Source organism: Lactuca virosa, chromosome 8 (genome assembly GCF_052849685.1).
Source record: "Lactuca virosa cultivar CGN04683 chromosome 8, Lactuca_virosa_CGN04683_v6, whole genome shotgun sequence".
NCBI classification, from domain to species: domain Eukaryota; kingdom Viridiplantae; phylum Streptophyta; class Magnoliopsida; order Asterales; family Asteraceae; genus Lactuca; species Lactuca virosa.
In genome coordinates, this window is record NC_136433.1 from 31,454,912 (window position 1) to 31,465,104 (window position 10,193).

Consider the following 10,193-nt stretch of genomic DNA (forward strand, 5'->3'; position numbering starts at 1 on the left):
TAACTTTTGGTTTGCCAAACGATTGTCAAACTCTTCAAACTTCTTAATTACTAGCGGTGCTCCAACCTGCACCCGCTCATCATTCTCTATTGTGCCTTCGATCCTAATCTTTGAGTTAAAACTCAATTCTCATTGCAAACTCCTGCTCCTTCTTGGTTTATAGACTAAACCCAAGATAAGGTCTTTACTTTTGCTATAACAACAACTTGAATGGTCTTATTCTAATGACCTTTAATTTTATAACGCACAAGACACATAACGAACCAAACTCTTGTATTAGAATCAGATCGAATAAATCAAGCTGATGGAATAAAGAAAATGAAAAGAGTTTGATCAACATGTGGATGCTTTGGAACAAAAAGAATAGCACCACGTATCTCTAATTCGTGCTTTCGGACATATACATCTTTTAGCTTTTGGCACCTCCTCCTTTTTAGTTGGAGTACTCTTTGATTGTTGAACGGAAACTTGACTCCCCGCTATTTGACTAGTAAGAGTAGGGCGGAAACATTTCTTGTGGCCAGTAACACCACATAGCAAGTCACATCTCTGGTTAATGATTGCTCAATCCTTTAATGAAGATTGTTATATTTCTATCGACTACCTCGACCATTTACTTCTTCAGTATTCCTACCGAAGTTTTGTCACTATATAAGACATGGTTCTCTGAACCAATCAACTTCTTTCTCGGATTTATACTAATCGGACTCGATTCTTTATGACATTAAGATTTGAACGATAATTATCTTCTTAGTCATTACCGAAACGAAGGTAACGACACACATGAATAAAACGGAATCATTTACTAGCTTCTTGGTAACCTTGTGACTTTGCCTGATCCAAGTGTGAGTCCTGTGCTTCCAGTAGTATAGGCCTCTATTACTATTCACACCTACTCATACTCGTCCCAAGTATTGTCTCGCAGTTCCCAAGTCACCATTCAAAAGTTTTCACAAAGCAAACTTTCACACCTAAGTGTGTTCAAACAAGTACATACAACAATTTCTCCTAGACTCAACCAGGGTTTTCGCGTTTCTATCAAACATATCTTGGGTTACTTAAATTCACCTTCTTTTTATGTATAAGCTCGATTTAGTATATCCTAATACTTTTCCATAGGTCGATAGAAATTTTACTTCCATTTCTTCATATAAATTCTTTCTCGGGTAGTGTCCACTCTGCAAGACATACTACACCCAAAATTTCCTCTAGCAGTGTAAAGACAAATAGTTTCCAACTACTTACATCATCTTCTAACTCATGCAAACCATCATGCATATTTGTTGGTTTCATTATCCTTTCATGACATCGTCATTCCTGTATCTGAGTAAGTCTTCTTCTCATGGTTGTATCTTTTAAGTCTACTTCATAGGAGTCTATCCTAAGAAGTCTGCATTATAGCTGCATCTCAGCAAGCTCTACTAGCTTCAACTTGATTCTCTGTCATTCTTAATTACAACATTTCTTCTCATATAATAATATGAGTGTATATCTTCTTCAACTAAGTACTCTACCTTACTCTAACAAGTAAGCCACTCAGCCTTTTCACAACCAAATAACCTATTTCACTATCCCAATCTTGTATGTTAAAGTCGGCTTAACACACAATGGAACTTCCATAAGGATGTGATAGAAATCAATCATCACTCAGTATTATTATATACTAAGTTTGAGCATCTTGTATATGGTTACTACTCGAACTACATACTACATCACAAGGCCTTGGCCTATTGAGTCTGAAAACTTCATTAGCCTTTTCCTTGATCTTCATTTAATTCTTCTAAATCTTCTACTACATTAATTTCAATACTGTTGAAGTATTTATCACCACCCTCGGTTCTTCCGACTCTATAAACTATCACTGCTTTAATCTGGACAGCGGTTGAACAACTTCATCGGTTATGCCAAAACATTTATCTCATCCAAATGTATTTCAAACGCACATCTTTCTTCCAAAGATGTTATTATATTATCTTACATATTTTAAATGCATACTACCACTTTATAGGTATTAATACACTATTTACGATAACATTCCATATTTATTATTTCACGATATCCTTCGATCGTTTATCAATAAACTTATCAATATCAATTATCATAAGTATCTTTATTACTTCGAAAAAATTTCATGTAAATTCTATTACGAAAATTCTTAGAATTCTGAACATAAAATTTTCTAAACCAAGGTCGGCAACAGACCTTAAACTTTCTCAAGTAATAGCAATATATGTATGAAACCTAAAGAATGCTATATTTACTTATCATTTAGCATTTAATAGAATATAAGGCATATCTCCTCTTAATATTCTAGTGCTTACCCCATTAGGTATTCAACCTAAAATATACCAGATACATATTGTATCATCTTCACTTAACAATTCATGTTTAAATCTAGAAATTCTCAAAATTCCTAGTTCATATATATACTAATTCTCTAAAATTTTTGAAGTAACTTAATATCTTAAAATACTCGGGTTTATCACTACCCAATACCCCACTTAAGTATTTCCTATGGTTTGTATCCATATATTTACAATGATTCAGTTCATATATTGAACTTCCAATAGTTTAAGTCTAAATACCAATCCATGGAATTTAGTTCACTTAAACTACTGCTCTGATACCATGATTGAAAGAACCCCTTTCTATACTTTCATATTTCTGAAAGACCCAAACTTCATACTTGACAATATAGTTACTCCAAAACATGCTACATGCATATTCATAAAACAATATTTTTACATTGATAAAGTCATTACAAAAGATTGGATACAAACCGACTATGTTTTAAGATTTTACATAACTACCCAGGATATTGTAATTTTATACAAACATAAACCGAAGTACAAAGTACTATTACAAACTATTCTAAGCCTTTCAACAGTATATGACTACACTGGTTACTTATCTCCTGCAAATTTGTTAAACATTGGGAGGGGTAAGCGATAACGCTTAGTGAGTTTAATAATAGATACAATATAACGTTATGCCATATATATACCAATATGGCATAAGCAAATAGGAGCAAGGAACAACAAAGGCATAATGTGATAAGCTTTCCCTAACAATTACTGATTTGATTCAAAGATATACAATCATTGAGACATAACAATTTCCATACTTGATATACATCAATAACGCTTTGGCCCAAATGGCACAGAAGACATATAACTTCGGATTAACCTTTTGGTAGATTTCAGGCTTACCACCCTGTCTAACCTTCTGCCAATGCCATAGAATAGAAATCATTCTCTTACGGAGACATGTTCTACATGGCCAGAGGCTACATACCAGTACCAATATGAATCTAAGTCCTTTCACTGATCACATGGTCAAAGGTATTTCTTTTGCTATTAAAAAAGAATAACGAATAAATATAGCACGAAAAAATACTCAGGAATATCATTTTGCTAGAATATCTAGGCTTTAAGCCTTATCTTAGTATACTACCGAAGCCAAAGTGATGCCTATGTCATACACTGAATGGTCAACGGTTCATACCAATACCCAAGCGATGCCTATGTCATACACTTCGAGTCAGAGGTACAACCTTGCTATAAAAATAGCGGAAACAACAACTCGAGATGATAACATGGAAAAGCACATAGCACATATAACACATAACATACAATTGTTTCTACATATTAAACTCACCGTGAAATAACCGGGGGTCAAAATAGTAATTCAGGCAGCATTTCGGCTCTAAATATTACTTTCTTCGTTGAAAACCGGGCCCTGCGAGGGTTGGGCTTCGAAACCGAAAAGATAAATATTTCGGGCTTCTCGGGAATCTCGGGGCGTGTTTCGGGCTTTAAAAATGATACCGGGGCTTCGGGGGAAGTCAAAATAGTAAGAATATTGGTTTTTGGGTGAAAAATAGCAAAAATCTCATTTTCCCCGGGAAGGCTCGCAGGCCTCCCTTTTATAGGCTGCGAGGTCTTCGGTCGGCCGAGAGGGGCGAGTCAGCAGCAGCGAGGTGGCAGCGAGGGAAGGAAGACACGCGGCGGCCGCGGAGCGAAGCAGGTGGCTCGGCTCGGACAGGTGTGCGAGGCGCGTCGGAAGGCTACTGGTCGCAAAGTTGGTCGAATCCGGAAGCGACACGCATCGGACCTGCGAGAATCTTCGGATACGTGGCATGCATGACTGATCGGACACGGAGCGAGATCATACGCGAGGTGACGTGGCCAATTCCGAGCCACACATGCGAAATTTCCCGGTATTATCCACTATTTCTCGATTTTTGAGCCAAAAATCTTCTAAAATCCATAACTTTTGCATACGGTCTCCGTTTTTGACGTTCTTTATATGCACGCGTAGGTAAAATTATGCTCTACAACTTTCGTTTAGACTTAGTCGGAAAATTTTGACTTTATTTTTATATTATTATTTTTAACAGACCGGGACTGGTAAATCCGTTAAAAATTCATAACTTCTTCATCTGACGTCCGTTTTCGTCAGACTTTTTACCGTTGTACTACTAATGATGAGACCTTCGATTCTCGTTTAGGTTGTGTCGGCTAAAAATCACTCGATCTAAAATTCGAGTTTTTAGCTGTCTACTGCTAAGCTGAAACTTAGAAAAATCATAACTTCCTCATACGAAGTCAGATTTTGGCGTTCTTTTTATCGAACTTCTCGGTTTAACGAATACTACGACTTTCATTTAGATCACTAAGGCTAAAAAGTAGTTTATCAAAAACTCACTTTTTACGTCATTCGGCACCGTGCCGGTTTTGTCGCGGATCTTCGATTGGTCATAACTTCTTTGTTATAACTCAGATTTCGACGAGGTTTTCGCCTACGTGTTTCTAACGAGATTATATACAACTTTCAATAATAAAATTTTACTTATTTCAAATTTCATATTTTCGCTAAATTTCACTATTTGGCTTTTAATTGGAATCTCATAAGACTTCCAATATTTTGTGAGTGATTCTAAACATAGTTTTACTTCATTTCTAGTAAAAACTATCTGTTAGAACTCAACACTCAATTTCACATAATATTTCATAATATTTTTAACTTTTTGGATTCCATAACACGATTTCAAAACGTGTATGTTACAAATACCTCCTCCTTTTGAGGATTTCGTTCCCGAAATCACAACGATTTGGACAAATGAGGATATTTCGCTCTTATCTCATTCTTATTTTCCCTAAGTATAAGTTTAGTATCCCTTTTCACCTTGGATAATGGAACCGTTCCATCATATATGCTCAAGCATTTACGTAGATATCTTACATGAAATACGTCATGAATACCTGCCAAATCTTCAGGCAATTCCAAGCGATATGCTTGTTAGATAATTTTGAAAAGTCCAATAAATCTAGGACTCAATCTCCTTTTATTCTCAAATTTCATAATACCTTTCCACGCGGTTACCTTCAGTATCACCCACTTGGAATTCTATGGATCGTCTCCTCCATTTCTACACAGGTCTTTTGTCGATCCTGGACTACTTTCATTCATTCTTGTATGATTTGGATCTTATCAGTGGTGTCTTGAATCATTTCTGGACCACCAAGGATTTTCTGTCCTACATTATGCCAACATAATGGTGTTCACAGTTACTACCGAACTCTAAGACATATGCACGAAGCATATCTTCTACTGCTTGGATTGTTCTCTCCGTCTAACCATCTGTCTGGGGATGATAAGCTGTGTTGGGAGCAACTCGAGATCCCAATTCACTTTTCATACTCGCTCAAAAGTGAAGTGAAGCGAGTATCACGATCGGAAATAATATTTATTGACACACCATGTCTCGCGATGATTTCGTCTAAGTAAACTTACGCGTATTTCTCCAATGGAGTCGTTTCACGTGTGGCGAGAATATATGCACTCTTCATCAGCCGGTCGATAATTATCCAAATGCTATCATTCACAGTTTTCTTCTCCTCTTTCAAGGTATTAACTGTATAAGCCGGATAAGTAGAATATCCCTTCGATATAAATTTATGAGTTTTTAAGAAAGAAATTTATTATTTTCACCGTAGACATAAATAGAATCTTCCCTTTCGATAGGGATGCATATCATCTCTTCGTAGCACAAGAGTTCTGTGTAGTTCTTTAACAACCAATCCATGTCGAGAATAATATCAAAGATAGAAATTAGGTTAGCAGGAAGATTATAACTTTCAATTCCTATAACACTATCTCTATAGACTTTATCAGCAAGTAATGATATATTTCCTATGTTATCTATATGAAATGATTGGACTATTGCGTAACTAGCAATTTGCAAAGAATGTGCGAATTTATAATGCACGAAAGAATCTGAGGCATCACAATCAAATAAGATGTGAGCAGATCTAAAGTTTACGAGAAAATTACTAGTCACAACATTTGAGTCCTAACTTACTTCCTCTGTGGTAATCTAAAATGTACGATATTTAACTTTTGGTTTGCCAAACGATTGTCAAACTCTTCAAACTTCTTAATTACTAGCGGTGCTCCAACCTGCACCCGCTCATCATTCTCTATTGTGCCTTCGATCCTAATCTTTGAGTTAAAACTCAATTCTCATTGCAAACTCCTGCTCCTTCTTGGTTTATAGACTAAACCCAAGATAAGGTCTTTACTTTTGCTATAACAACAACTTGAATGGTCTTATTCTAATGACCTTTAATTTTATAACGCACAAGACACATAACGAACCAAACTCTTGTATTAGAATCAGATCGAATAAATCAAGCTGATGGAATAAAGAAAATGAAAAGAGTTTGATCAACATGTGGATGCTTTGGAACAGAAAGAATAGCACCACGTATCTCTAATTCGTGCTTTCGGACATATACATCTTTTAGCTTTTGGCACCTCCTCCTTTTTAGTTGGAGTACTCTTTGATTGTTGAACGGAAACTTGACTCCCCGCTATTTGACTAGTAAGAGTAGGGCGGAAACATTTCTTGTGGCCAGTAACACCACATAGCAAGTCACATCTCTGGTTAATGATTGCTCAATCCTTTAATGAAGATTGTTATATTTCTATCGACTACCTCGACCATTTACTTCTTCAGTATTCCTACCGAAGTTTTGTCACTATATAAGACATGGTTCTCTGAACCAATCAACTTCTTTCTCGGATTTATACTAATCGGACTCGATTCTTTATGACATTAAGATTTGAACGATAATTATCTTCTTAGTCATTACCGAAACGAAGGTAACGACACACATGAATAAAACGGAATCATTTACTAGCTTCTTGGTAACCTTGTGACTTTGCCTGATCCAAGTGTGAGTCCTGTGCTTCCAGTAGTATAGGCCTCTATTACTATTCACACCTACTCATACTCGTCCCAAGTATTGTCTCGCAGTTCCCAAGTCACCATTCAAAAGTTTTCACAAAGCAAACTTTCACACCTAAGTGTGTTCAAACAAGTACATACAACAATTTCTCCTAGACTCAACCAGGGTTTTCGCGTTTCTATCAAACATATCTTGGGTTACTTAAATTCACCTTCTTTTTATGTATAAGCTCGATTTAGTATATCCTAATACTTTTCCATAGGTCGATAGAAATTTTACTTCCATTTCTTCATATAAATTCTTTCTCGGGTAGTGTCCACTCTGCAAGACATACTACACCCAAAATTTCCTCTAGCAGTGTAAAGACAAATAGTTTCCAACTACTTACATCATCTTCTAACTCATGCAAACCATCATGCATATTTGTTGGTTTCATTATCCTTTCATGACATCGTCATTCCTGTATCTGAGTAAGTCTTCTTCTCATGGTTGTATCTTTTAAGTCTACTTCATAGGAGTCTATCCTAAGAAGTCTGCATTATAGCTGCATCTCAGCAAGCTCTACTAGCTTCAACTTGATTCTCTGTCATTCTTAATTACAACATTTCTTCTCATATAATAATATGAGTGTATATCTTCTTCAACTAAGTACTCTACCTTACTCTAACAAGTAAGCCACTCAGCCTTTTCACAACCAAATAACCTATTTCACTATCCCAATCTTGTATGTTAAAGTCGGCTTAACACACAATGGAACTTCCATAAGGATGTGATAGAAATCAATCATCACTCAGTATTATTATATACTAAGTTTGAGCATCTTGTATATGGTTACTACTCGAACTACATACTACATCACAAGGCCTTGGCCTATTGAGTCTGAAAACTTCATTAGCCTTTTCCTTGATCTTCATTTAATTCTTCTAAATCTTCTACTACATTAATTTCAATACTGTTGAAGTATTTATCACCACCCTCGGTTCTTCCGACTCTATAAACTATCACTGCTTTAATCTGGACAGCGGTTGAACAACTTCATCGGTTATGCCAAAACATTTATCTCATCCAAATGTATTTCAAACGCACATCTTTCTTCCAAAGATGTTATTATATTATCTTACATATTTTAAATGCATACTACCACTTTATAGGTATTAATACACTATTTACGATAACATTCCATATTTATTATTTCACGATATCCTTCGATCGTTTATCAATAAACTTATCAATATCAATTATCATAAGTATCTTTATTACTTCGAAAAATTTCATGTAAATTCTATTACGAAAATTCTTAGAATTCTGAACATAAAATTTTCTAAACCAAGGTCGGCAACAGACCTTAAACTTTCTCAAATAATAGCAATATATGTATGAAACCTAAAGAATGCTATATTTACTTATCATTTAGCATTTAATAGAATATAAGGCATATCTCCTCTTAATATTCTAGTGCTTACCCCATTAGGTATTCAACCTAAAATATACCAGATACATATTGTATCATCTTCACTTAACAATTCATGTTTAAATCTAGAAATTCTCAAAATTCCTAGTTCATATATATACTAATTCTCTAAAAATTTTGAAGTAACTTAATATCTTAAAATACTCGGGTTTATCACTACCCAATACCCCACTTAAGTATTTCCTATGGTTTGTATCCATATATTTACAATGATTCAGTTCATATATTGAACTTCCAATAGTTTAAGTCTAAATACCAATCCATGGAATTTAGTTCACTTAAACTACTGCTCTGATACCATGATTGAAAGAACCCCTTTCTATACTTTCATATTTCTGAAAGACCCAAACTTCATACTTGAAAATATAGTTACTCCAAAACATGCTACATGCATATTCATAAAACAATATTTTTACATTGATAAAGTCATTACAAAAGATTGGATACAAACCGACTATGTTTTAAGATTTTACATAACTACCCAGGATATTGTAATTTTATACAAACATAAACCGAAGTACAAAGTACTATTACAAACTATTCTAAGCCTTTCAACAGTATATGACTACACTGGTTACTTATCTCCTGCAAATTTGTTAAACATTGGGAGGGGTAAGCGATAACGCTTAGTGAGTTTAATAATAGATACAATATAACGTTATGCCATATATATACCAATATGGCATAAGCAAATAGGAGCAAGGAACAACAAAGGCATAATGTGATAAGCTTTCCCTAACAATTACTGATTTGATTCAAAGATATACAATCATTGAGACATAACAATTTCCATACTTGATATACATCAATAACGCTTTGGCCCAAATGGCACAGAAGACATATAACTTCGGATTAACCTTTTGGTAGATTTCAGGCTTACCACCCCTTCTAACCTTCTGCCAATGCCATAGAATAGAAATCATTCTCTTACGGAGACATGTTCTACATGGCCAGAGGCTACATACCAGTACCAATATGAATCTAAGTCCTTTCACTGATCACATGGTCAAAGGTATTTCTTTTGCTATTAAAAAAGAATAACGAATAAATATAGCACGAAAAAATACTCAGGAATATCATTTTGCTAGAATATCTAGGCTTTAAGCCTTATCTTAGTATACTACCGAAGCCAAAGTGATGCCTATGTCATACACTGAATGGTCAACGGTTCATACCAATACCCAAGCGATGCCTATGTCATACACTTCGAGTCAGAGGTACAACCTTGCTATAAAAATAGCGGAAACAACAACTCGAGATGATAACATGGAAAAGCACATAGCACATATAACACATAACATACAATTGTTTCTACATATTAAACTCACTGTGAAATAACCGGGGGTCAAAATAGTAATTCAGGCAGCATTTCGGCTCTAAATATTACTTTCTTCGTTGAAAACCGGACCCTGCGAGGGTTGGGCTTCGAAACCGAAAAGATAAATATTTCGGGCTTCTCGGGAATCTCG